This window comes from Bufo bufo, chromosome 6 (genome assembly GCF_905171765.1).
Source record: "Bufo bufo chromosome 6, aBufBuf1.1, whole genome shotgun sequence".
NCBI lineage: Eukaryota > Metazoa > Chordata > Amphibia > Anura > Bufonidae > Bufo > Bufo bufo.
In genome coordinates, this window is record NC_053394.1 from 219,818,007 (window position 1) to 219,844,814 (window position 26,808).

Genomic DNA, 26,808 nt, shown 5'->3' on the forward strand with positions numbered 1-26,808 from the left:
GGTTCAAAAATGCAGCCTGCGTCCTCGTCTCCATGGCAGCAGGTGAGCAGTAGAGGAGCTGAGCGCTGATAATGATGACCGGTGCTCAGCTGTGTTGAGCTGTGTACTGTGAGTCACGTGACGCTGGCCACGTCATGTGACTCACCAGGGCTATTTAAACAGGCAGCCTGCTGACCACAGGTTTCCTGTGATTGGTCTTATTTCATGCACCAGCATATCGTCTGTTAGTGTTTGTTGTGTTTTGACCTCGGCTCTGTATTTTGACCTCGCTCTTGCTACCCCCTGCATTTGACGTGACCTCTTGGCTTTGACCCCGGCGTGAGTTTGACTTGATCTTGCTTTTCCCTTTTGTATTGTTGTTCCTCCTGGCTCCTGACCTCGGCTCGTATTGACTTTAATATTTGATTAACCCCTCAGTGCCTGAATGTCACTTTGTTTGTTGTTTTCTCCTTTATTGTATTCTTACCTTTTTAACCACCTCAGCCGCCAGTGCTTAAATACCCTAAAAGACCAGGCCACTTTTTACACTTCTGACCTACACTACTTTCACCGTTTATTGCTCGGTCATGCAACTTACCACCCAAATGAATTTTACCTCCTTTTCTTCTCACTAATAGAGCTTTCATTTGGTGGTATTTCATTGCTGCTGACATTTTTACATTTTTTTTTATTAATCGAAATTTAACGATTTTTTTGCAAAAAAATGTCATTTTTCACTTTCAGTTGTAAAATTTTGCAAAAAAAACGAGATCCATATATAAATTTTGCTCTAAATTTATTGTTCTACATGTCTTTGATAAAAAAAATGTTTGGGTGAAAAAAAAATGGTTTGGGTAAAAGTTATAGCGTTTACAAACTATGGTACAAAAATGTGAATTTCCGCTTTTTGAAGCAGCTCTGACTTTCTGAGCACCTGTCATGTTTCCTGAGATTCTACAATGGCCAGACAGTACAAACAGCCCACAAATGACCCCATTTCGGAAAGTACACACCCTAAGGTATTCGCTGATGGGCATAGTGAGTTCATAGAACTTTTTATTTTTTGTCACAAGTTAGCGGAAAATGATGATTTTTTTTTTTTCCTTACAAAGTCTCATATTCCACTAACTTGTGACAAAAAATAAAAAGTTCTATGAACTCACTATGCCCATCACGAAATACCTTGGGGTCTCTTCTTTCCAAAATGGGGTCACTTGTGGGGTAGTTATACTGCCCTGGCATTCTAGGGGCCCAAATGTGTGGTAAGGAGTTTGAAATCAAATTCTGTAAAAAATGAATGTGCAGTGATCAAAAAAATATATATTTTTTTGTCACTGCGGTGGGGTGGGCGTGGGTGAACGCACGTGTGGGCGACCGATCAGGCCTGATCGGGCAAACACTGCGTTTTGGGTGGAGGGCGAGCTAAGGTGACACTAATACTATTATAGATCTCACCGTGATCAGTTTTGATCACTTACAGATACTATAAAAGTACAAATGCTGATTAGCGATACGCTAAACAGCGAATAAGTGACTGCGGTGCGGTGGGCTGGGCGCTAACTCACGCTAAACTACCTAACCAAGGGGCCTAAACTATCCCTAAAACCTAACAGCCAATACTAGTGAAAAAAAAAAAGTGACAGTTTACACTGATCACTTTTTTTCCTTTCACTAGTCATTGACAGGGGCGATCAAAGGGGTGATCAAAGGGTTAATTGGGGTGCAGGGTGGTGATCTGGGGCTAAGGTGTAGTGTTTGGTGTACTCACAGTTCAGTCTGCTCCTCTGCTGGATCCAACCGATGAAAAGGACCAGCAGAGGAGCAGACAAGCCATATAACAGATCATATTTACTAATATGATCTGTTATATGACTTGTGATTGGATTTTTTGAAAATCGCCAGCCTGCCAGCCAATGATCGTTGCTGGCAGGCTGGTGACGAACTTGTTCTTTTAATTTTGCCGGCCCGCGATGCGCGGGCCGGCTTTGAGCGAAATCTCGCGTCTCGGGAGATGACGCGTATATTGCGTGATTGTGCGCAGCGCTGCCACCTCCGGAACGCGAATCTGCGCTAGGCGGTCCGGAGGTGGTTAAGGCCCTGCACGTACTCGGATTAGGGACTGCCGTCAAGTTGTACACCGTTGTCTAGGGCGAACCGTGCAAGTAGGCAGGGACAGAGGTAAGGGTGGAGCTCAGGGCGGCACACACTCCTCCCGTACGTGACAGATACTTTATTCAACATGTGTTTTGTACATGGACTATCTGCTGCAGAGACGGCAGTGTTATGTACGAAGAAAAGTTGAAGTTAATAAAGAAATTATTTCAAGCATTTGGTGTGCTCTTTAAACCTACTTTTTCCATAGAATAGAATGGCGCTAGAAGAATTACAGAGTAACAAACAGTCTGGTTGGACTGAAAAGTTAGATATATAAAATTTCTTCTAATTCCATAGCGCTAAAGGGATTTCATAGTGCTGCGCCTACCACATGCCACGTGTGTGCCCATTTCCAAAAGTCCTCTACAGCTGCCGCCGGTCTGCAATTGCCAGCACACCGACTTTGAGGAATCAACACAGATGGTGAGCGGCGATGCCGCTATTATCAGCATAACCATCCCACTTCTGTGTCTACTCAAACGCTCGCTGCTCATAATTTCGTCATCTCAGCGCGAATTGGAGGAGGAGCAGGAGACTGTTGCCTCCGCTACAGAGGGTAGAACCCATAGCAGGTTTATTCCATCGGTTCAGCGTGGATGGGGAGAAGAGGGGGGAGAGGAGATTGAGAGTCATCCTCCTGATGAGGAAATCTTGTCTGTTGGGACTCTGGTTGCCAGCCTCTTGCCCCAGAATTATGGGCCCTCTCATCAGCCCATGCTAAACTTAAACTCCATGGCAATTGAACTATATTCGTGTAGTCTGAGTGCCATTCACCTAATAATTGAATGCACTCAGACCGAAGCAAACTGGGGATATGTTAAATGTCTATGTTTTCTGTAATGGTTGTGATATTGTATGTTTGAATAGTGATTTCTGTCCTATTGTTCCCACGTGTGTATTGGCGATTTCCCTTTGTCCTGAGAGATAATTGAATTACTCCTCGGTTGTCTCCAGGACAGAAGACATTGTGTAAAACTGTGTATTCTCCAGCCTGTGATAATTACATTAACCCATTGTGTAAGGTAATTGTATCACAGGCAGAGGGGAGGATTTTGTGTGGGAGTGTCTGAGTGTATTGTAACTGTTTATTGGTTGTTTTTACAAAACCCTGTGGGTGGTACTAATGTGTAAGAATGTGTATAAGAACAATAAACACACAGCTCTGCCTGTCCACTGCTTTACCCTCAACACAGAGCTTGGTCTCGTTCTTGGGGGGATTCACTGTATGCTGTTAGAGACTGATTGCTAGGAGTGTAAGCCGCTTGGGTGCGTTTCCTATTCGTCTGCTAGCAGCTATTCGTGAGGTTCCGTTCGGGAGTTTGGAGCATTCCCTTGTATGCGTAACATGTGCATATTATTGTTAGTCTGTAAAATTGGCGTACTACTCGGACAACATCGTTCCCGGCAGCAACCTGGGAGTCCAAGATGCATCCAAACATCCTCCCCATGCTGTTCCCAAACTATTTCAGTGGTGTTTTTCCTCAATTTCTGACCTTTTCATGTGAACCAGATACCCTCCCCTCTTCAGAGCAGGGGGTGCCTGGTTTAATGCTCGGGTTCTTCCATTGACTTCCATTGTGCTCGGGTGCTCTGTAGAGCACTTGAGCATCCCGGGGTGTTCTACTCAAGCACCCGAGCACTTTGGTACTCGATCAACACTAGTTGTAATGTCTAATTTTCATTTCTTTACATTATTAATGCGATAACCACTTTAAATCATTGCGTGATATTGCCTAATGAGTTTTTTTCACTTTCAACCTGGTTCCTGTGTATGCCAACTCTCTGACATTATAAACACTCATAATAGCTATTTCCAGGACGTCCCTCCATGACAGCACGCATGGAGGTTGTCCTATTGGTCTCTGTAGGGACAGGAAGCGAGAGAGATTAAAAGGCACCCTCCCCTCCCACTCTCCAGTGTTCTTCCTGTCCCTACAGGGATAGGAGCAGAGAGAAGACGTTCCCTGCTCTGGGAATGAAGAGGATTTGGGGCCGAGTCTGGTCGGGGGGTTCTGCCTCTCCTCTTCAGATTCTGAGGGCCTAAATGCTAGCACCTCTCGGGGTAGAGGTCCCCTAGCTGTCCCCGATGCCTTTTTCCCTGTACCCTTTGGCCGCGGTATCGTGGGAAGCCGGGGCCGCTTCTTCCGGGTGGGAGCTCTGGGATCGTCTGCGGCTCCTGCGCTCCGGCGCTCCTCCTGCTCGGCGTGCAGACCATGTGACCGGAAGTCGAGATCACATGGTCGGAAGAAGATGGCGGCGCCCAGGGAACGCTAAACCCGGACGGCGGTAGCATGCAGGGGAGGTTGACTCTTCGTTTGAATGAGTCCCTCCCAGGAAGTGAGGAGGCGGAGCCGCGCGGCAACAGGATGGACCAGGTAGGACATAAATTGAGAGGTCAATTTCTTGTCTGAGTGAGATATGGAGGTCCAGATGTCAGCTATGCAGTACACTAGCACAGACATCCCTTTCCTGGGTCATGTAAGTGCCTAAGAGAGGGCTCATATTCCTCAAATTCCTCTTTTTTATGTAGCTCAATTCAGCTAACAGTCTCTCTCTCTTCCTATGTAGGGAGAGAGAGACGCTACAGGTAAAGCTCTGGGGGAACCAAAAAAGAAAGCCAGAAGATGTGCTTTATGTTCAAAGAAATTGCCAGAGTCATATAAAAAAGCCTTATGTAGTGACTGTCTGGCAAAGATTCTCAGAGAAGAGCAATCTTCTCTGCTATCAGACTTGAGAGTGATTGTGAAAGAGGAGATCCAGGCGGCCAGTTCCAGTATGGTTCAGAAACCATGTGCTGGTTCCCCTCCCCCCAAAAGACCCAGAGTACTAAGGGAATCAGAGTCCGAAGAAGAGGGATTATATCTTTCAGAAGAAATGGATGATGATCAGGGTTCGTCTTATATGGCTGACGATCAGAAAATATATCTTTTTATACAAGAAAATTTAGATCCCCTCCTGTCGGCTGTAAGGCAGACAATGGATATTGAGGAAGAGGAACAGACTCGCTCAGTGCAGGATGAAATGTTCGGCGGGTTAAAAGCAAAGAAAAAGAAGTTGTTTCCGGTAAACGAGAACTTAAAGGATTTAGTGATCGACGAGTGGGCTGATGCTGATAAGAAGTTATATATACCTCGTGAATTTAAAAATAGATTGCTGTTCAACCCTGAGGATACAAAACTGTGGGATGTGGTCCCTAAGGTGGATATTCAGGTAGCAAAAGTGGTTAGGAGAACCACACTACCATTTGAAGATTCGGCCCAGTTAAAAGAGCCAATGGATAGAAAAATTTACGGATTACTCAAAAGAGCATGGGAGGTTTCAGCCCATTTTATCAATACTAATATTGCTGCTACCTCTGTAGCCAGATCTATGTATTTATGGGTAAACCAGCTGGAGGAACATCTTAAGCAGGACACCCCTAGGGAAGAAATCCTGGGATCATTACCTCTATTTAAAATGGCTGCATCCTTTATGGCAGACGCCTCGGCGGAGTCCATAAGGTTTGCAGAAAAAGCAGATTCCCTATCTAATACGGCTAGGAGAGCATTGTGGCTAAAATCCTGGTCAGGGGATATAGCCTCTAAAAATAAGCTTTGCGCTATACCCCTTAAAGGTTCCCACCTCTTTGGCCCGGTACTAGATGAAATTCTGGAAAAAACAGCAGACAAAAAGAAAGGGTTCCCGGAGGAGAAAAGCAAGAAACCTTTGCCCTTTCGTAAGCCGGCCAGCAGTTTCCAAAACGCTCCCAGGACTAAAGGGAAGACGGGGAGGTGGAGCTACCCGAAAGGAGGAAGAGGCCGAGGGTTTCTCTTCAATCCCAATACCAAGACAGAGAGACAGTAGGGGGCAGACTCCAGTTCTTCTGGGAAAAGTGGACCCAAATAACCAAAAATCTGTATATTCTGGAATCCATCCAGAAGGAGTTCAGAATAGAGTTCCGCCTTCCTCCTCCACAACTGTTTCAGACTACAGTTTTCCAGTCGGCTTCACTTCAGGATCAGCTTCTGATGGATGTCCAAAAGCTGTTGAAATTAGGGGCAATAGTGCAGGTCCCTCCTTCAATGGAATTCAAGGCTCACTATTCAAAACTGTTCCTCATAACAAAACTAGACGGATCCAAAAGGACCATCATCAACCTGAAATTCTTAAACAGATGGATAACGTATTACTATTTCAAGATGGAGTCAGTAAAATCTACAATCCCGCTGATAGGTCCAGGGGCTTTTAAGTGCACCCTGGATCTAAAAGACGCCTATTACCACATCCTCATTCACCATCAGTTTCAGCAATACTTGAGGTTTGCAATCAAGAAAGACGGGAAGATATTGCATTACCAGTTCCAGTGCCTCCCGTTTGGAATATCATCAGCCCCACGTATCTTCACAAAGGTAGTGGCAGAGAGTAGCCTACCTAAGACAGAGACAGGTAACTATAATTCCTTACCTAGACGACTTTCTTCTTGTGGCAGACTCAGAAGAGGAGTTAGAGCTTCACAGAGGAAGGACTCTATCTTTGCTCACAAGTCTAGGATGGAAGATAAACCTGGAGAAGTCGGATTTGCAGCCGGCAACACAAAAGAAGTTCCTGGGAACCCTCTTAGATTCAGTAACTCAACATTCTTTCCTCAGGACAAACAAGTCAACATAAGGGAAAGAATAAAATCCTTCAGGCTAAAGAAAAAGCGGACACTACGAGAGGCCATGCAGATCCTAGGCCTAATGACCTTGTGCATCACGACAGTTCCTTGGGCCCAGTTCCATTCAAGAACTCTCCAGGCGGAGGTCCTCTCATCTTGGGACAAAGACCACAGATCGTTAAACGCCAGGATAGCTCTCTCGGACAGAACAGTAGACTCCCTCTCCTGGTGGTTAGTAACAGAGAACCTGTCAAGAGGGGTTTCCTGGAACATGATACCACTCAAGACAATAACCACAGACGCAAGCAGCCGGGGTTGGGGTGCTCACTTAGAAGATCAGTTCTTTCAGGGCAGTTGGTCCAGTACAGACGCCCTAAAGTCCTCAAACTACAGGGAACTAAAAGCGGTCTGGGAGTCCCTGAAAGCCGCGGAACAGTTCCTCACAGGCCATCATGTCAGAGTGTTATCGGACAATATAACGACAGTCTGTTACATAAAGAGACAAGGAGGGACAAAAAACCCTCAACTCCAGGAGTTAGCGAATCTTATCTTCAAGTGGTCAGAAAAGATGGTCTTGTCCATTACAGCCACACACCTGAAGGGGTCTCTCAACTCCACAGCGGATTTCCTCAGTCGACACAGTGTCGAACCAGGAGAATGGAAATTGAACCAAGAAGTATTCCAGATGATTTGTCAGAAATGGGGGAAACCTCAAGTGGATTTATTTGCGTCCAGCAGGAATACTCAGCTGGACTATTTCTTCTCGCTAGACCCAAGAGGGAGACCACTAGCGGTAGATGCTCTTTCCCAGAAGTGGGACATGAGTCTAGCTTACGCTTTTCCTCCACTTCCCCTCATACCTTTAATCTTGAAGAAATTGAGAGTAAGCTCAACCACGCTGATTTTGGTGGCTCCAGCTTGGCCCAAGAGAGCCTGGTTTTCGGTTCTAAAGATAATGTCCATCAGAGAACCGATGACTCTTCCAAAAAGACAGGATCTCCTGTCACAAGGACCACTTTTTCATCCCAACATGGACAAACTGAATCTTACAGCTTGGATCCTGAGAGGCAAACCTTAAGAAACAAGGGGCTCTCAGATAAGGTAATCTCAACTCTACAGGGCTGCCGCAAACCCGTCACGAGAGCGATATATAATAAAATATGGAAGAAATTTTCATCCTGGTTGTCGCAAAATCACGCGGATACCAGATCTCCTTTGGTGGGTTGCATATTAGAATTTCTTCAGGAGGGGTTTGATGCAGGACTAAAACCCAGCACACTTAAAGTACAGATCTCGGCACTCAGCTGTTGTTTAGATACACCCCTTGCAGATCATAGATGGATTAGAAGTTTTCTAAGGGCAGCTTCTAGGTTGAGACCCACCTTGAGACAGTCTATTCCCCCATGGAGTCTAAATGTAGTCTTAGAAGGTTTATGTGAACCCCCTTTCGAGCCTATCGATCTTATATCTGAAAAATATCTCTCTCTCAAGGCGGTATTTCTTCTGGCCATAACCACAGCCCACAGGATAGGAGAAATTCAGGCATTATCTATTAAAGAACCATACTTAAGGATTCTGGATGATCGCATAATCTTGAAGCTAGATCCAGCCTTTTTACCTAAGGTGGTTTCAACCTTCCATAGAGTGCAAGAGCTAACACTCCCTTCATTTTGTTCCTCTCCCAAAAATATACAGGAGAAGAGATTCCAGTGTCTGGATGTTAGAAGAACAATTCTAGCCTATCTTGACAAGACAAGTACTTGGAGAAGATCAAGTAACTTATTCATCCAATTTGGTGGGAAGAATAGAGGCCTGAAGGCTTCAAAGCAGACGTTGGCACGGTGGATTAAAGACACCATTAAAGAAACATACAGACTGCAGGAGAAGACCTGTCCTTTAAACTTGAAGGCGCATTCTACTAGAGCCATGGCAACTTCCTGGGCAGAGAAGGCAGATGCTACAATTGACCAGATTTGCAGGGCGGCAACCTGGTCTAACTTCCTGACTTTTGCCAGACATTACAGACTAGATGTATTGGCCTGCCAGGACTTGGCTTTCGGGCGGAAAGTCCTTCAGGCAGTAGTCCCCCCCCCCCCCCCCCCCCCCCTAGGAGATTCAGTTGTTAGTTCTCCATGGGTGCTGTCATGGAGGGACGTCCTGGAAATACTGGTTTAGTTTACCGGTAAATCCTTTTCCAGGAGTCCGACATGACAGCACCCCATATTACCCTCCCTGGTATATTGGTTCCAACCATGATGTGTCATGGTCTTACCTTCTTGCTGTTCTCCTTCGTTTGACATGTGCTGGCGGCCATCTTGGTTTCTGGGTTTCTTGTAGCCTCCCACCCTGCGGCTCCTCCTTCCCACTGGGAGGAGCTGGATGCCTAGCTCATATATATAGGAGGTCTGTGGCTTCAGTTCCTTGCTTGGTCCTCCTGTGTTCACATGCTTCTAGACTGCTGCTGCTTCTGGTTCCTGATCCTGGTTTCGTCCGACTACCCTGCTGGTTCCTGATCCTGGTTTCGTCTGACTACCCTGCTGGTTCCTGATCCTGGCTTCGTCTGACTACCCTGCTGGTTCCTGATCCTGGCTTCGTCTGACTACCCTTCTGGTTCCTGACCTCTGGCTTCGCAAAGACTCTGCTTCGGTTTCGCCATCCGTTTTGACTTTTGCTTTACAGCTTTATTTTCAATAAAGTCTTCTTATTTTCACTTATCTCTTGTTGTACGTCTGGTTCATGGTTCCGTGACATTAGGACCAAGCCATGAATTCTGACGGTACAGGGACATCCTCGCTACCCACGCTGGTTGCCAGACTTGATCAGCAGGATCACCTGTTGGGTCGGTTCGCTGTGGCGTTGCAAACCCTGCTTGAACGCACGGCTCATTTCGCTCCCGTTGCCGATGGGTCGGTTGTCGCTCCTGGGCCCGCTCCTACTGCCGCTCCGGTTGTTGCGCCAGAGTCTACCCCGACACCTGTTGTTGCACCTGCGGTGTTTCGGGGTATGACCGGTTCTGCCCCTCTTCCACAGCGCTTTGGGGGAGAGCCAACTCAGTGCCGAGGTTTCCTTAACCAGGTGGGCATTTATTTTGAGTTGCTGCCACATGCCTTTCCTACTGAGAGATCAAAGGTGGGCTTCTTGATCTCGCTGCTCTCGGACAAGGCCTTGGCCTGGGCCAGCCCTTTATGGGAGAACAACAATCCGGTGGTTGCCGAGTTTTCCGGTTTTGTTGCTTCTCTTCGGAAGGTATTCGATGTGCCGGCTCGTGCTGCCTCTGCTGCGAAGCTCCTTATGTCCATCAGACAGGGTTCACGATCCGTAGCTGAATACGCCATTGAGTTTCGTACCCTGGCAGCAGAGGTGGGCTGGAATAATGAGGCTCTGGTCGCTGCTTTCTCTCATGGTCTCTCGGATGCCTTGAAGGATGAGGTTGCAGCTAAGGACCTACCAGTGGAGCTCGAGTCTCTTATTTCTTTCCTGATTTTGATTGACACCAGACTCAGGGAGAGACCTTCCTTTAAGGAGAGCCTGCGGAGGTTTTCTAACAGATTGGTGCCTACGTTTGCTGTCCCACCCGTGCCTCCCTCTCCTCCCACGCCTCCTGGGGATGACTTGTCTGGGGGTGAACCCATGCAGCTGGGGTTTGCTCGCCTGTCCGAGGGGGAGAGGGTACTCCGGAGACGCGAGGGCCGATGCATGTACTGTGGTCTCGGTGGGCATTTTCGGTTGGCATGTCCGAACCGTCCGGGAAACGCTCGCACCTGAGATCCTGTCGGGGGCAGATCTTGGGTGGAGTCTCCTCGTCCCCGGTTTCCCGTGTTGACAAACCACTGATCACTGTTGTCCTCTCCTGGGTCGGGGGCTCGGTGACGACCCAGGCGTTGGTGGACTCTGGTGCTGGTGGTTTGTTCATTGATAGTGTGTTCGCTGCCGCCAATTCCATTCCTCTGCAGGCTCGAGGTTCCCCACTGGCTCTTGAGGCGATAGACGGCAGACCCCTTCTGCCTCCACACGTGACTCATGAGACCCTTCCAGTGGGGATAGCCATTGGTGCCGTTCACAGAGAGTCGGTCTGCCTCCAGGTTATTTCGTCTCCACACTACTCGGTGGTCTTGGGGTACCCCTGGCTCCGGAAGCATAATCCGACTTTCGATTGGAGATCGGCCGAGATCCTCTCGTGGTCACCGCAGTGTGGGGCTAGTTGCATCCATGGGTCTGTCAAGTTGCTGTGTACTTCCTCGGACTCTCTGTTGCCTCCTGAATACGAGGAGTACCGGGATGTATTCGATAAGGTGCGCGCGGTTGCCCTACCTCCGTACCGCCCATACGATTGTGCCATAGAGTTACAATCTGGTGCCGTTCCTCCTCGTGGCAAAGTCTATCCACTGTCGGTAGCGGAGAATGAGGCCATGGAGGAGTACGTGAGGGAGGCGCTTTCACGCGGACACATTCGCAAATCCTCGTCCCCGGCAGGGGCTGGATTTTTCTTTGTGAAAAAGAAGGGCGGTGAGTTGAGGCCTTGCATCGATTACAGGGGTCTCAATCGCATCACGATCAAGAACGCTTACCCGATACCCTTGATTTCCGAGCTGTTCGATCGCCTTAAAGGGGCCACGGTCTTTACCAAACTCGACCTGAGGGCGGCATATAACCTGGTAAGGATCAAGGCGGGCGATGAGTGGAAGACCGCGTTTAACACCAGGACCGGTCATTATGAATCCTTGGTTATGCCCTTTGGGTTGTGCAATGCGCCCGCAGTCTTTCAGGAATTCATCAACGATGTTTTCCGTGACCTGTTGCAGCAGTGTGTGGTGGTCTATTTGGATGACATCTTGGTATATTCTGAATCCATGGAGGCCCACATTCTGGATGTCAGACGAGTGTTGCAACGGTTACGAGAGAACAAGCTGTTCGGTAAGCTTGAGAAATGCGAATTTCACCGATCCCAGGTAACCTTCTTAGGTTACATCATTTCCGCTGAGGGGTTCTCCATGGATCCTGAGAAGATTTCGGCTGTCTTACAGTGGCCCCAGCCCAGTGGTCTTCGTTCCCTGCAGCGCTTTTTGTGCTTCGCCAATTATTATCGGAAGTTCATCAGGGACTTTTCCATGCTAGCCAAGCCTCTCACGGATCTGACCAGGAAGGGCAGTAATTCCCAGGTCTGGCCGCTCGAGGCCATCCGAGCTTTTGAGGCTCTAAAGTCCGCCTTTGTGTCGGCTCCGATTCTGTCGCATCCCAACCCTGGGTTGCCCTTTGTCCTCGAGGTGGACGCGTCTGAGACGGGAGTAGGCGCCCTTCTGTCTCAGCGTAGAACACCAGAGGGTCCTCTGCTTCCTTGTGGGTTTTACTCCCGGAAACTGTCTTCCGCAGAGTGCAACTATCAGATTGGTGACAGGGAGTTATTGGCCATCGTGCAGGCCCTTAAAGAATGGAGGCACTTGCTCGAGGGTTCGGTGGTTCCGGTCCTCATCCTGACGGACCACAAGAATCTGACCTACCTTTCTGAGGCCAAGAGATTGACACCACGTCAGGCCAGATGGGCTCTGTTCTTGTCACGTTTTAATTACGTGGTCTCCTACCTACCCGGTTCCAAGAACATCAGGGCGGATGCCTTATCACGGCAGTACTCCGAGCTGTCCAGGGAGGAGTCGATTCCGACTTCGGTCATACCTCCGAATCAGATCTTGGCCGCCATTCGCACCAGCCTGACCTCTCCCCTGGGTGAGCAGATTTTGGCGGCTCATTCTTGTGCTCCCTCTGGGAGACCCAACGGCAGATGTTTTGTGCCTGAGGAGTTGCGCACTCGGTTGTTGCGAACCTACCATAACTCCAAGACCGCGGGGCATCCTGGAAAGAATCAGCTGTCCTGGGCTGTTTCACGTCTGTTCTGGTGGCCTTCCCTACGTTCCGACATCGCCGCATATGTAGCGGCATGCTCCGTTTGTGCCCAGAGTAAGTCCCCTCGGCACCTTCCGTTGGGCCTTCTGCAACCCATAGCCACCGGGGAGCGCCCATGGTCACACCTGGGGATGGATTTCATTGTGGACCTCCCTGCATCCCGAGGCCATACGGTCATTCTCATGATTGTGGATCAGTTTTCCAAAATGTGCCACTGTGTTCCTCTCAAGAAGTTACCCTCTGCACAAGAGTTGGCCACGATTTTTGCCAGGGAGGTCTTCCGGTTGCACGGTTTGCCCAAGGAGATTGTGTCGGATCGGGGGAGTCAGTTTGTGTCCAGGTTCTGGCGCGCCTTTTGCTCCCAGTTGGGGATTCATCTCTCCTTCTCCTCGGCCTACCACCCTCAGTCCAATGGGGCCGCAGAACGATCCAATCAGGCCTTGGAGCAATTCCTTCGTTGCTATGTCTCCGATCACCAAGACAATTGGGTTGACCTTCTGCCTTGGGCTGAGTTTGCCAGGAACACGGCGGTGAACTCTTCCTCTGGGACGTCTCCCTTCATGGCCAATTATGGGTTCCAACCTGCCGTGTTACCGGAGGTATTCTCTCCCCAGGATATTCCGGCTGTGGAGGATCACCTTTCCGTCCTACGTGCTTCTTGGGTACTGATCCAGAAGTCCCTTGAGGTCTCTGCGCAGCGCCAGAAACTCCAGGCTGATCGCAGACGAGCGCCTGCTCCTTCCTACCAGGTCGGAGACCGTGTATGGTTGTCCACCTGCAACCTCAACCTTCGAGTGCCCACTCCCAAGCTGGCGCCTCGCTTTGTTGGTCCCTTCCGAGTGCTTCGCAGGGTAAACCCGGTAGCCTATGCCCTTGCGCTTCCTCCTGGCATGCGGATCTCCAACGTGTTTCATGTCTCCCTGTTGAAGCCACTGGTGTGTAATCGTTTCACTTCCTCGGTTCCTCGGCCTCGTCCGGTCCAAGTGGGCAATCGTGAGGAGTATGAGGTGAGCAATATCCTGGACTCACGCCTGGTCCGCGGTCGGGTGCAGTTTTTGGTCCATTGGCGTGGTTATGGTCCAGAGGAGCGTTCCTGGGTTCCCTCCGCAGATGTCCATGCTCCTGCCTTGCTCCGAGCCTTCCACGCACGCTTCCCTCTGAAACCGTTCTTTACTCCGCGGAGGAGGGGCCCTTGAGGGGGAGGTACTGTCATGGTCTTACCTTCTTGCTGTTCTCCTTCGTTTGACATGTGCTGGCGGCCATCTTGGTTTCTGGGTTTCTTGTAGCCTCCCACCCTGCGGCTCCTCCTTCCCACTGGGAGGAGCTGGATGCCTAGCTCATATATATAGGAGGTCTGTGGCTTCAGTTCCTTGCTTGGTCCTCCTGTGTTCACATGCTTCTAGACTGCTGCTGCTTCTGGTTCCTGATCCTGGTTTCGTCCGACTACCCTGCTGGTTCCTGATCCTGGTTTCGTCCGACTACCCTGCTGGTTCCTGATCCTGGCTTCGTCTGACTACCCTGCTGGTTCCTGATCCTGGCTTCGTCTGACTACCCTTCTGGTTCCTGACCTCTGGCTTCGCAAAGACTCTGCTTCGGTTTCGCCATCCGTTTGGACTTTTGCTTTACAGCTTTATTTTCAATAAAGTCTTCTTATTTTCACTTATCTCTTGTTGTACGTCTGGTTCATGGTTCCGTGACATGATGGCAGTGTGAATGTAACATTGTTATTAATAAAAGGTGTTGGATCCTATCCGGTGTAGTAATTTGGAAAACACTGGAGAGTGGGAGGGGAGGGTGCCTTTTAATCTCTCTCGCTTCCTGTCCCTACAGAGACCAATAGGACAACCTCCATGGGTGCTGTCATGTCGGACTCCTGGAAAAGGATTTGCCGGTAATCTAAACCAGTATTTTTTTTTTATCTTACTGATAAGAATGTGGCTTAAGTGTTTATGTCCTCTTAGTAGTTTATAGAATAAGGTATATTAGATGGCCAGCAGAAAATGAAAGTGAAAATACCAGTCACACAGTTAGAAAAACAATTAACCCTTTGTGACAGAATGGCCCAATATTTTTTAAAAAAAGCCAATAAAAAATATGATTTTTAGCCAAAAATTAGTAAAATGCAATATCAAACAAAAATTGCCTCCGAAGGTGTACATAGCCTTCAGGTAAACAATGGCAAGAAAATGTTAATTGACTTTTTCAATGGATTTCAATTGCTTTTGTCAAGAACATAACACTGTGATGTGTTATCAGAATCAATTTTAGCTTGGCTACATCTGTATCTGCAATTCTTTTTTACTGTACTGTTAATGTAAAATATATATGCAACATTTTCGGTTTTGCTCCCATTTTTACATGAGCTGAACTCAAAGATCTGAAACATTTTCTACATACATAAAAGACCCATTACTCTCAAATATTGTTCACAAATCTGTGTTAGTGAGCACTTCTCCTTTGCCGAGATAATCCGTCCCACCTCTCAGGTGTGGCATATCAAGGTGCTGTTTAGACAGCATGAATATTGCACAGGTGTGCCTTAGACTTCCCACAATAAAAGACCACTCTGAAATGTGCACAATGCCACAGATGTCGCAACGTTTGATGGAGCATGCAATTGACATGCTGACTGCAGGAATGTGTACCAGAGCTGTTGCCTGTACAATGAATGTTTTTTTTCTCTACCATTAGGCTACTTTTACACTTGCGGCAGAGGATTCCGGCAGGCAGTTCCGTCGCTGCAACTGCCTGCCGGATCCGTCAAAACGTATGCAAACGGGTGGTGGCATTTGTCAGACTGATCAAGATCCTGGTCCGTATGACAAATGCATTGAAATGCCGGATCCGTCTCTCCAGTGTCATCCAGAAAAAACGTCAATGCCGGATCCGTCTTACCGGAACACTTGGGGCCGGATCCGGCATTAATGCATTTCAATGGGAAAAAATGCCGGATCTGGCATTCCGGCAACTGATCCGGAATTTTGGACGGAGATAAAACTGCAGCATGCTGCGGTATTATCTCCGTCCTGAAAAGTCAAAAAGACTGAACTGAAGACATCCTGATGCATCCTGAACGGATTGCTCTCCATTCAGAATGCATTAGGATAAAACTGATCAGTTATTTTCCAGTATTGAGCCCCTAGGATGAAACTCAATGCCGAAAAAGATGAGTCCCAGTTTTCACTGTTCAGGGCAGATGGCAGATGGCGTGTGTGGCGTCGTGTGGGTGAGCGGTTTGCTGACGTCAACGTTGTGGATCAAGTGGCCCATCGTGGCGGTGAGGTTATGATATGGGCAGGGGTATGTTATGGACAACGAACACAGGTTCATTTTATTGATGGCATTTTGAATGAACAGAGATACCGTGACAAGATTGAGGCCCAATGTTGTGCCAATCATCCAATATTTGAGAGTAATGGGTCTTTTGTGTATGTAGAAAATGTTTCTGATCTTTGAGTTCAGCTCATGCAAAATGGGAGCAAAACTGAAAGTGTTGCATTTATATTTTTGTTCAGTGTGTGTGTGTGTGTGTGTGTGTGTATATACACTCACCTAAAGAATTATTAGGAACACCATACTAATACGGTGTTGGACCCCCTTTTGCCTTCAGAACTGCTTTAATTCTACATGGCATTGATTCAACAAGGTGCTGATAGCATTCTTTAGAAATGTTGGTAGGATAGCATCTTGCAGTTGATGGAGATTTGAGGGATGCACATCCAGGGCACGAAGCTCCCGTTCCACCACATCCCAAAGATGCTCTATTGGGTTGAGATCTGGTGACTGCGGGGGCCATTTTAGTACAGTGAACTCATTGTCATGTACAAGAAACCAATTTGAAATGATTCGAGCTTTGTGACATGGTGCATTATCCTGCTGGAAGTAGCCATCAGAGGATGGGTACATGGTGGTCATGAAGGGATGGACATGGTCAGAAACAATGCTTAGGTAGCCCGTGGCATTTAAACGATGCCCAATTGGCACTAAGGGGCCTAAAGTGTGCCCAGAAAACATCCCCCACACCATTACACCACCACCACCAGCCTGCACAGTGGTAACAAGGCATGATGGATACATGTTCTCATTCTGTTTACGCCAAATTCGGACTCTACCATTTGAATGTCTCAACAGAAATCGACACTCATCAGACCAGGCAACATTTTTCCAGTTTTCAACAGTCCAATTTTGGTGAGCTCGTTGTCACGAGGGTGTCAAGAGCCACGCCTGACTCCGTTATACCCGGGGTCAGGAAGTCGCAGCGGGTGGCTGCGCTCTATGTCTAAAGACAGTGCTGTTTATTAATGGTAGCTTTCTGGGTTTGCCTTGCAATCCCTTTTGGCTCACTCAGGGATCCGTAGCTTCTCCTCCTCAGCTGTTTCTTGTCCAGCAATCCCAACCTCCTTATATTCCCATCTCTCACTTTTCTGGTTGCCAGATATAGAGCTTCCTGCCTGGACTTCTATACTGACCCACTGGAGCTGTGTAGCTGTGTTCCCTGGTTGTTGTTCCAGAACGTTACCCTCCGGATCCCTGTTGGGCCTTGGTGGTCTGCTGTTGTCGCCCACCTGGGATTATATGTTTGTCTGTATTGTCTGTCCTCTCCTTGGTGTTTTCCTCTTAGTGTCAGTGGTGCGGACTAGTGATCCCACCGCCCCGTTCACTACATAGGGCTCATCTTAGGGAAAGCCAGGGTTTAGGCACGTGATCGGCGTACGGGTGAGGAACCCGTCTAGGGACGTCAGGGCAGTCAGGTGCCAGCCGCAAGGTGAGTCAGGGGTCACCATCTTTCCCTCTCCCTTGGACAGGGCCTTCCCATTTCCCTCCCTTTGCGTGACGCCGGTCATTACACTCGTGCAAATTGTAGCCTCTTTTTCCTATTTGTAGTGGAGATGAGTGGTACCCAGTGGGGTCTTCTGCTGCTGTTGTAGCCCATCCGCCTCAAGGTTGTGCGAGTTGTGGCATCACAAATGCTTTGCTGCATACCTCGGTTATTTCAGTCAACGCTCTTCTATCAGCTTGAATCAGTCGGCCCATTCTCCTCTGACCTCTAGCATCAACAAGGCATTTTCGCCCACAGGACTGCCGCATACTGGATGTTTTTCCCTTTTCACACCATTCTTTGTAAACCCTAGAAATGGCTGTGCGTGAAAATCCCAGTAACTGAGCAGATTGTGAAATACTCAGACCGGCCCGTCTGGCACCAACAACCATGCCACGTTCAAAATTGCTTAAATCACCTTTCTTTCCCATTCTGACATTCAGTTTGGAGTTCAGGAGATTGTCTTGACCAGGACCACACCCCTAAATGCATTGAAGCAACTGCCATGTGATTGGTTGTCTAGATAATTGCATTAATGAGAAATAGAACAGGTGTTCCTAATAATTCTTTAGGTGAGTGTATATATATGACAGAGAGAATATATAAAGGAGGATTTTATGGCTACAGCGTAAGAGTCAGCAAGGTAACTACTAGCGTAAGGTTTTACAGACTCACTGCTGCAACAGAGAAACGAGTTAGGACACCCAATTCACCCCACGTTCGTTGAATTAAAGGCAACAACAATTAAGTCAACAAGGAGATCAGCATACAGCATTCTTAGACATGGCTGCAGTGAAAGGATAAGGAGTTCAGACACCTTGCAAACGTCAAGTATTATTTGACCAGGGAGCGATGGCCTGAGGGAGTACACTGTGACACAACAGCTCGTCAGAGCCACTACCACTCCAATCCTCTGCAGCGGCTCATCAGCAGCTCGCTGCATCTGTTCTTGAACCAATTGTGTGACAACGAACATGACAAAAATTGCCCAATATGTCCCAAATAGTGATTAGCGGCGGGAGTCATATTTAAATTCGTGATATTTAGCGAATATTTTGTAGAATATTCGTCATATATTCACATATTCGTTATATTCTACATTCTTTCATTTATTTTTTATTTATTTTTTACACGGAAATTGGCAAGTTAATGATCGTGTAACATGCGAATATTGCACGTTTAATGCAGGCATGGGTAAAAAACTAATATATAGCAGTATAGAATATAGTGCTATATATTCGTTTTTACAATATTCGTCATTTTTTCCATCTGAACACTTGATTCCTCCCTGCTACTTGCTTGTGGGCCAATGAGTCATTGGCCCACAAGTTACTTAAGCAGGGAGAAATCATGACTTCAGATGGAAAAAAAATTACGAATATTCTAAAAAACTAATATATAGCACTATATTCAATATAGGGCTATATATTAGTTTTTTAGAATATTCGTCATTTCTTTCCATCTGAGGTGAACACATGATTCCTCCCTGCTTCTTGCTTGTGGGTCAATGACATCATTGGCCCACAAGCAAGAAGCAGGGAGGAATCAGGTGTTCAGATTGAAAAAAAATGACGAATATTCATCATTACGAATATATAGCACTATATTCTAAATATTCGCAAATTCTCAAGGTGCCGATATTCGAGATTAAAATTCGCTATTCGAATATTCACGCTCAACACTAGTCCCAAGTGACAAATACCCTTATATAAAGAAATGTGGGTAAAGACAAAGATTGTGTATAACTCTTCAGCCTTTGAAAAAGGAAATAGTTGCTAAACACAAAAAAATATAAAACTTCTATATCAGTTTCTAGAAAAGACTGGATCACAGTCATTGTACTATCACCAGTGGTTGTCACCCATCTTTTTTTTAAAACCTGTAGGTCTTTGAGTTTATTTTATTTTTTTCATCTACTTCTTGACAGTGACATAGTTGGAAGAGTCCATAGGGGCATGAGTTCAGAGTACTGGGTGTCAGGCAGGGGCGTACATAGAAATCACTGGGCCCCATAGCAAAAATCTGAATTGGGCCCCTTAACCCCGCCCACTACCCACGATGGCCCCTCCCACTTCCTGACCTGGCTCCTCCCATGTCACACCCCCATTAAATAAATTTATACATGACCTACTGAAACTGTTAGGGATAAACATTTTTATTTTATTATTAACCAACTTTGTTGCAGTAACGTATAAAATGTACATGTATTTTCCAATAAGGATTTGTTCTGTTTGTTTGCGTTTTGATAGTGAAAAAAAATAAAAAATTGGGGGAAAAAAAATCTGTTTTACTTTTTTGTCGCCATATTTGGACCCCTATAACTTTTTTGTAATTATGTATATATCTATATGGGGGCTCAAATTTTGCGGGGCGATCTGAACTTTCCATTGATACCATTCTCGGGTGTTTATGACTTTTTGATCACTTTATTTAAATTTATTGTGGAAAAGGAAGCGACTAAAAACAGCTAATCCGCCTTTTTTCTGTTTTGCTGTTTGCCATATGGGGAATATTTTTTTATATTTTCATACAATGGGCGTGTCACTTGCCAGGCTTGCCAGAGTGGGCACAGGACAGTGGACATAGGGCGCAATATGTATGCCACACAACTGAGCGAGTGCAGGGCAGGAGCGCATGCACATCACTCCTCCTGCCTCTGTCCACTGTGCTAAAGCCGGACGTAAGCCATCCCCCACATCTTAACCCCTTTGCTACCTGCGCCATTTTGTCATCATCACTTCTCTTACCCCAAACCCCTTTAACTCCTTGCTGCTGATGCTGAGTGTGCACATATGTTTGTGTGTGTGTGTGTGTGTGTGTGTGGGGGGGGGGGGGGGTTTGGCTGGTTGGTGAAATATCATTTGGTGGCTATGTGCACATTCAGCATTAGCAGCAAGGGGGGGGGGTTGTTAGGAAGGAGTAGGTGTAGGAGGAAAGCACACTGTCCGCTATGAGCCCCCCCCCAACCCCTAATGCCCCCCAAAAATCTCAGGACAGTCACAGTGTGCTGTCTTCCTTCTCCCCCATGGGCATTTTGGGGCTCATAGAGGACAACAGGACTCACTGGAGTGGGATTGAAGCATGTCCCACCCTGTCCTGGCTGTCCCCCTCCCCACCCCTCCTCTCTCTTGCTGCCTGGCCTGCCGCTGTGTCAGTGTCTGACAATCTGAGTATCCAGATGGATCTGACATATATTAGTGAGTGTCTGAGTGACATAACATACGGTACCTACTAGTCTCTGCTGACTGAGTGCTGACTGAGTCTGCTCTGACTCTCTCAGTCTCACTCGTCTCAGGCAGCCAGGGCCAGGCACTGCAGGCAGTGACACGGCAGGAGTCAGGACGAATGGTTCTGACTTACCTCAGGCCAGGGAAACACAGGTGCTTCTGTTCTAACTTTTTCCATCTTCGTCTCCTCAGCTCAGGCACACTGGCGACGGCCGACGTCTTCGAACCGATTCTCCCGCCTCCCTTGCGCCACTGGCCAATCAGTAGCTGCCTCAACAGAGTTGCCTTGTGCTGATTGGCCAGCGACTCGAGCGCTACATGCAGGCTGGTTTGATCCTAAATCCGCGTCAGCAGACTGTCAGGATCAGGTCAGGAGGTCAGGATCAGGTCGGGGGGGGGGGGTGCTTGGCGGCAAAGAAGAGTTGGGGCTGAAGATTCCTGAAGAAAAGCAGCCGCATAGCCGGCCCGCATGTCATGAGTGGGCGGGGCCAGATAGTGTGGGCGGGGCCTTCTCTGTACTCCGGGCCCCCCAGTGCCGTGGGCCCCATAGCAATGGCGTGGTCTGCCTCTATGGGCGGTACGCCGCTGGTGTCAGGGGAGTGTTGACTCACCTCTTTATCTTTGACATGGGATATGGCAGTAACCTGATCCTTTACATAAAGTGCAAATGGAAAGTTAAGTTTACAGCTCTGCTTCTTGGGTACAGATAACATACAGTGATATCAGAATACATTGTACAAGATTACAAGCTCAGCTTGACTACATCAGTATATTTTAAATTATTGAAGGAAAGGTATTACAATGAATTATTTACCTACCTTAATATGCATTACTGCTCTTTTACAAAATAAAATAAAATAAATATTCCCCCATGATTCTGTTTCAACATCAAAGTCATTCCAAATTCATTGGTCACATCGTTTAAGGAGCTTAGTATGTGCATTTGTGTTTTCCAATTAATCTGCTTCTTAGTAATAATCAAAAGCTAGCTTTCCTGCTCCTTCATGCTTGAAATAAAACCACAGAGGACCAAGGTTTGTTTATCTTGAGCTTTCTCCATTTAATATTAACAGTTATCTGGGTGTCCCATCCCATCACCAAAACAGATAATTTATCTTGTCTCTTTTTGTGTATTGTGATTTTGCATTGATGGCTACAAATATTGTATTTCATAAGGAGACATATTCATGGAAAATTGTGCAAATTCTTCCCATTTAATGGCATTTGTACAACAGCGGCAGCCCATGTGATAAAATATTCCAAGTTGGTTTTGTCCCATTTTGAAAGTTGGTATGGGTGGTGTCAAGGTAATGAAAGCACAAAAACCTTGTGTCGCTCGATTGCTATACAACAATCTACTATGTTTTCTACCTCCTAGTTATTTGTACTACAATTAGAGTTGAGCGGAGTTTTCAAAAATTCAATTTGGCCAGTTCACCTAATTTTCAGAAAAAATTTGGTTCGATCCGATTAAATTTGCGGTGAATCACGTAAAAAAAACGTCTATTTCCTGTCTGCAGAGAGCCTTTATAGTGGTGTAGAACACTGTGCCTTGCAGTAACAGACATAAGGAGTCTGCTGTGGTAGTGAAATAATAATGTGAGTCAGTATGACATGAAGATGACAGGCGTCGCTCATAGAATCACTGCACACTTCACTTATTTGGGCGTTCATGGGGCCAAAACTGACAAAATAACTCAAGTATGAACTGAGTCTTACAGGTTGATGTTAGCGTCAAGAAGAAGCGCACTCCTTTTACACTGTCGTCAGCTGATTCCACATAGATGTCTACATAACCTGCTCTATTAAACGCTTATACAAGTAGAGCCCCCCGACAGAGTGGAGAGGGTGTCAGCAGTAAGTTTGTGTTGACGTCACTGATTATTTTGCCCTTCCTCTGATCCGTCAGAACAATAACCTCTCAAAAAATGGATTATGTCTGTGGAGCATACGCCTTCACTTGGTCAGCATTTGGTCAGTAATCCATCAGTATGCCGAATGCCAAAAAAAAACAGGAGTGGATCCAAAACAGAAATGACACGTGAATGGAATATTTGCATGTCTTTTGTGTTCTGTACCCACTCCTGATTTTGGCTACCAAATCACAGGCTGATTCTGATGGGACCTTACAGCTGCTACACAGACAGGATCTGTTGTGCGTCTCATTTTTCCTTCCTTCTGACAGATCAGAAAAAGGGTCAAATAAATGATGTCAGCCAGGCCGAAAGGGTGGAATCAGCATGAAAAGTACACAGAGTGGCCCTATGAAATAGTGGTGAGGTGGAAGCAGCATGAGGAGACCACAGAGTGGTCCAATGACAGTGTGGAGGTGGCAGCAGCATCAGGAGGCCACAGAGTGGCAAGGTGACATAGTGTGGAGGTGGCAGCAGCATGAGGGGGCAACAGAGTGGCAAGGTGACAGTGTGGATATGGAAGCAGCATCAGGAGGCCACAGAGTGGCAAGGTGTCATAGTCTGGAGGTGGCAGCAGCATCAGCAGACCACAGAGTAACCCGTGAAAGAGTGGAGAGGTGGTTGGCAATAACAGTACTCGCTGACGATGGTGGGTGTAAGAAGGAGCACTTGGCATCTGATGTGTGGCATCAGGCGGGTGGAAGCATTAGAATAGTAGCTGAGGCAGGTAGCCAGAATAAACCAGTCTCTTTTGTCAAAGTGTTGGTTTGGCACCATAGATGATCTAGTCTGATGCATCAGTCATTGGTGGGTGGAAATTCTGACTGAGCCACCCCTGATTCATCTTGACAAAGGTAAGTCTCTCCACATTTTGGGTGGACAGGCGAGTTCTTCTTGGGGTAACTATGGCCCCCGCCGCACTAAACACCCGCTCTGATGTCACACTACTGTCTGGGCAGGACAGCTTTTTCAGGGAAAACTCTGACAGTTGCAGTCACAAATTCAGTTTGTCTGTCCAGTAGTCTAGCAGATCATCAATGTGGGGTGCTGTCCAAGTATGCCACCACCTGCTGGTTCAGGTTTTTCTCAAGGTCTAGGTGATGCTGCTGGTGAGTAGTTTCCTCACTAGGCGGCTGAAGAAAGCTGCTCATCAGTGACTGTAGACTCAGGCTGCTGCTGATGGAGCTGGTACTGCTCCTGCCACCCCACCCCTCCCCAACAGCCATGGCAGTGGAACGTGAGCGCAGAGGGCCCCCATGGTCAGACCTGCGAGAGGATGGACGATGGCGCAGATAGGCAGCGGCCAACTGACTACATAGGATGTCTCTATAGTAGTTCAGTTTGTCCTCCCTCTCAGCGGGTGCAAAAAAGGCTCCCATTTTGGACAGGTAGCAAGGGTCCAACAAGGTGGAGAGCCAGAAGTCATCCCTCTGCCAAATGATGACTCTATGCAAGCAAGTGAGCATGCATCAGGCCATTTGTGCAAGTGACTCGGAGGAACTCCCTGCCTCCAACTCCATTGCATACTGCCCCGGTGTGTCTAGTTCTCTGCCTCATCTTCTTGATCACCCTGTAGCTCCTCTGGCTGCTCCTGCTCCTCCTCTACTGTCACCTGTGTAGAAAAACCACCCATTTCGCTACACATTGCTTGTGCTCCAATGTCCTCCTCCAGTTCAGCCCCCACAGGGCTCATGTGGCCATGGGATATTAGCGCCACGTCTCCAGTCCCCTGACCAGCCAGATTTACCAGCATCTGTTCCAGGACATGAAGCAGTGGAATGACATTTTTAATCCCGTAGTCCTGGTGACTGACAAATAACGTGGCCTCCTCAAAGGGCCTGAGTAAACGGCAGGTGTCACGCATGAGCTGCCACTGGATGACATCGAAGTTACACAGGGGAGTGCTCCTGTCCGCTTGGATCATCAAGAAATCGTTTATGGCCTTTCTCTGTTCGTAGAGTAGGTCTATCATATGGAGGGTGGAATTCCAACAGGTGGAAACGTCGCCTATCAGCCTATGATGACGTCACATGTACACCCGGCGCAGGCGCACTGAGGATGGAGCGGCCAAGCGAGCGTCCTCCACTCAGTGTGCCTGCGCCAACTGAAGACCGGCGCGAGATTTAAAACGCAGACAGGGCCAGTCAGAGGACGAGCGCGTTCACTGGCCCTGTCAATCAACATGAGGAGGGGGCGTCATTATGAATGGAGGATGCGGCTGCTAGCAGCAGGTAGCCGCCCTACCTGCTGCTAGAGAGGTAATTTGCATATTATAAAAGTCAGTTTTTTTATATAACTTCTGAACCAAACCGAGTAATAGCCCTATATATTGAGAAATCGCAGCATAAGGATTTTAAGGAGATAAAAATAAAAAAAAAGAGTTTAGTGGAGTGACAGAAGCCCTTTAATGAACCGCTTAACAACCAGATTGAACATGTGTGCAATGCAGGGCACATGGCTCAGCCCTCCTTGACGCAGCGCCGACATCATGTTCTTCCTGTTGTTGGTCACCATGGTTCTGATTTTGAGTTGTCGAGGAGAAAGCCAGGATTCGATTTCTTAATGAAGGACACGGAGCAGTTCCTCCCATGTGTTACTCCGATCGCCCAGGCACACGAGGTGCAGAATAGCATGACTCTGCCGTGCCCTGCACATGTGGTATGCTGGAGGGGCACTTTGAATTGTCCCTGCAGTGGAGGCTGAGGACACAGTGGAGGATGGGGAAGCAGAGGCGGATATTGTTGCAGGACCAACAGCGTGAGAACGTGGAGGTGGAAGCAGCATCACCTGGCCAAGTTGCTGGTATGGCTGTGCAGGAACCACATTCACCCAGTGGGCCATAAAGGACATGTATTGTCCCTGACCGTAGTTACAGCTCCACACGTCGGCGCTGCCTTACAATTTGCCAGACAGCGACAATCTCAAGGACTGGCCCATCTTCTGTTCTACATGTGTGTGCAGGGCTGGTACTGCCTTTTTGGCAAAGGATCGATGGCTTGGGACTCTCCACCTTGGCTCGGCACAAGCCATCAGTTCTCTGAAAGGTGCAGAGTCCACCACGTGGAAAGGGAGGGACTGCAGCACCAGCAACTTAGACAGGAGTACGTTCAGCTTCTGCGCCATTGGATGAGTGCACGCATACTGTTGTCTCTTGGCAATCGCTTCGGTGATGGATTGCTGATGGAATGACTGACGAGGAGTAGGAGGGTGAGGAGCAGGAGCATCAGGACCGGAAGATGATGGGAAGGACAGACAGCTCCCTTCGGCTGAGGTAGTGGAGCCTTGACTGCCTGCAATCGGCTGCGTGCCAATGGGTGATGCAGCGATTACTGCGGCAGGCTGTACCACCACATCGGAGCCACAGTTCTCCCAGGACACTTTATGGTGATGCTGCATATGTTGATGCAGGGCCATGGTGCCAACATGGACACCCAGGCCACGCTTCACCTTCTGCCCACAGATTCTCCATATGGCCATGTTCACCTCCTCCGGCAGCTTAACAAAAAACTGCCACACCGCCGAGTAGGTGATTTTACCCCTAACACTATGCACTGACTGACTGCTACTGCCGCTGCTTCCTTGAACCCGTGCACCACTATATCCTGGGCAGATAGGCTCCTGCGAAGCGGGTGGTCTACCCCAGGCACGTTTGGCTACCGACCTCCCACTGCTGCCACCCTGTTGACTCCCGGCCACGCTAGCGACTTGCTGGCTCCGCTGCTGCCTCATGGGCAAGCTGCCACACTCTTTTACTGATAATTATGAAGACCCTTTGTCACCCGACTCCCAAGTGCGATCAGCAACATCATCATCATCGAGTACTGTCTGCATGTCACTAATGTCTTCCTCAACCGTCTCTGGGTCAGGAGCCTAACCGCTCACAACACCAGCTCCCTTGCCACTCTCCTCATCACTACTTGCCCACCTATTGGAGGAAGTGGCGGATGTCTCCTCCACATCTTGGCTTGTCAGTAGCTGCTGACTGTCTTCTAGTAGCTCGTCCTCACTGTGTAGTGGAACTGAGCCAACAGCATACAATACTTCTCTGGCTGAGGGAACAGAAAAGGACAGAGGTAGGTTGAGGACAGGTGAGGGCCCAGGGCCTGCTCCCGGGCCATGCTAACTAAGGGTTGTATCTGACGAACCCACTGACTCCTAGCTGGAGGTGTCTGATGTCACTCG